Source organism: Carex rostrata, chromosome 19, assembly GCF_964058835.1.
Source record: "Carex rostrata chromosome 19, lpCarRost1.2, whole genome shotgun sequence".
Classification (NCBI taxonomy): Eukaryota; Viridiplantae; Streptophyta; class Magnoliopsida; order Poales; family Cyperaceae; genus Carex; species Carex rostrata.
This window is the reverse complement of record NC_135936.1, coordinates 584,616-587,245: the sequence shown is the minus strand read 5'-3', so window position 1 is coordinate 587,245 and position 2,630 is coordinate 584,616.

The window sequence follows — 2,630 nt, the reverse complement described above, 5'->3', positions numbered from 1 at the left end:
ATTGCCACTCAGATTATTGGATTCGAAGGAAATCCATATTCAAAATGAAATCACCGCACGAGAAATAAATAGTTCATTTCATAATAACGAATGCAAATGCTCAATAACAGTATCCAATTGAACAACAAAAATTACATAAATAAATCAGAACTCTATGAATCTTATCATAATAAATGGTTTGGGTCAAAATCTTTTAATCATTTAAATTTGGTAACGTTTGGGACCTAATCTTTACAATCACTAAGTCCAGTAACGTTTGGTTTTTTAACTTTACAATTTCTAGTCTGGTAACACTGATAGATACTATAACATGTATCTGTCGTGTCAGGGCTTATACCGTTTTAACTATCCTGACAGCTGATTAACGAAAACAATACGAAATCAATATCACAATAATGTCATTATCGGAAAGAAAATCAATGATAAGACAGTTACCACAGTTCATTAGTTTCACAGTCACAAGTCACAATTTATTCAATATCCCCTACCCAACCGGTATTAGGTTCAATTGGGGTCATTCACCATATGCACATAAGGGTCCTGGAGTAAAGTCTAATAGCTAGCTAGACTTTACGATATATTAATCATTTTTCTCCAGTATTTCATATTCAATCAATTCAATTCTGTGATCTCAATCAATCATTTACAATAAGAAACAATCAATCAATAAACAATATCAACATGACAGTCAACAGACTTACCTGTAATTCAGTTTCAGTTGTATTGGGCTATGCATATGATGCAAGAGTTCAATCCATACAGTCAATAAAATATTCAAAATGCATAGCGAGTTACGATTTAATTCCTAGTCATGAATCTCAGACTAATCCAATAACCTCGCACCTAATATCGTAGGACAATAGATGAGATCTATAGCAATATGTTCTTCTTGAATATTCATCTCGGTCAATTTCTTTTGTTAGTATGCCTATATCATAATTATATACATCCTGATCAATACTTATGACATTTTAATATAACATGATAACTTATGTGTTCCTAAGTTTAAGATAATTTCTCCATTCATGTTGTCACTTCTATATATTAATTAAAAGCCAGGTCAATGTCCAGTTGACTATATTAAATTACTAATATGAATTTCATCTGGGTAACGGTTTTCATAATCCACACACTCAATCACTTAACAATTCATTAAAAAGAGATTAAGATACAAGTTAAAAGAATAATGATACCCTCTACAGGGTAGTTTGAGATTGGTACCGAAAGGTACAGATTAAAATTTGAGATCTAAACCAAAATTCAACAATACAATTACCATAATAATTATTAGATTAGATCTAATTGAAGAACTCATGGATAATAATGGACCTCAAGCATTCAATTAAAATACACTATTAAAACATACTTTTAACTAAATTCCCACAAATTTTAGCGTGTTTTATCCAATCTGTTAAATTGATATTCCTTAAAATATATATAGTAACCCAATGATCCTTTCTAATTTTTTTAGCAAGCTCAGTTGTTGATTTTTCATATTTTACTGAAATATCCTAAATCAGATTAAAGAAGAACAATATATAGAGGATGACAATACCTAGTGCCAACGTTTCACTTCCAAGAAGAAACAAAGATTGGTACAACAATCCAATTTCAAAGTTTTTTAAAGATATATATTCGCCTCTGTTGTCTCATGGAAAGAGCAAAGAAAAATATAAATAAAAATACAAAGTTTAAAAGAGAGAGATAGACCATTAATTAAAGGATATAGGAAGGTGAGGGTGTAGCACTGAGTATGGGCCGCGTGGCCTTAGTGCCACATCATCCTTCTTCTTCTTTTTTTATACTTTGCATTTTCACATAATTTTCCTTTAATTTTTTTCAAACATTACAATTTAGTGCAACAACTTAAATAAAATTGTACATTAGTCCTTTACATGTATTTATATATCTCATATCACTTCTAACCTTCAAATATTTGTCTCTTAGTATTTCAAAAATTTCAATATGTGACATTCACTTTTTATAAATCAATTGCATATTCAGAGAATTCGTATTTAGTAAATATATATTTAAAAACATAATCAAATATTTTATATATTACCTTCAGTTATAAATTTCAAATCCGCTACACTTCTAATTTATTAATTCATTTAATCTAGTGTACCCAGTACCATGGACGGGTTCTAACATTTTTCAACTCGTCGGCTTGTTTTGTGCTCTGGGTCTCTTTGTTGCAATTCAAATTGAAGTACAAAAAAAACTAAAACTAAAACTTATTTTATTTTATTTTGAACGTTAACTAAAACTTGTTTTATTGTTTTATTTTCTTTAGAATGAACCAAACTATTGATTATTGATTGAGGGATTTATTTATTTTTATTCAAAACCCGTAGGATCAGTTTGGCCGTCCTAAACGATAAACCGATCGAGATGAAATAATTAATTATAATCGTTAAAATCTATCCATTCATAAAAGCAAAATAGAACTAATAACGATAACGATCCAAGGATAAGGCGATAAGCTTGATATACATCCATCCGTACAGGATTATCATAAATTCATAATATACACATAAAGCAAAAATAAAAAAAGCAAACCAACACTGCCGCATCGGATTATCAGTCCACACCATGAATCCACTATTTCCCAGGATTATTTAATTAAACAA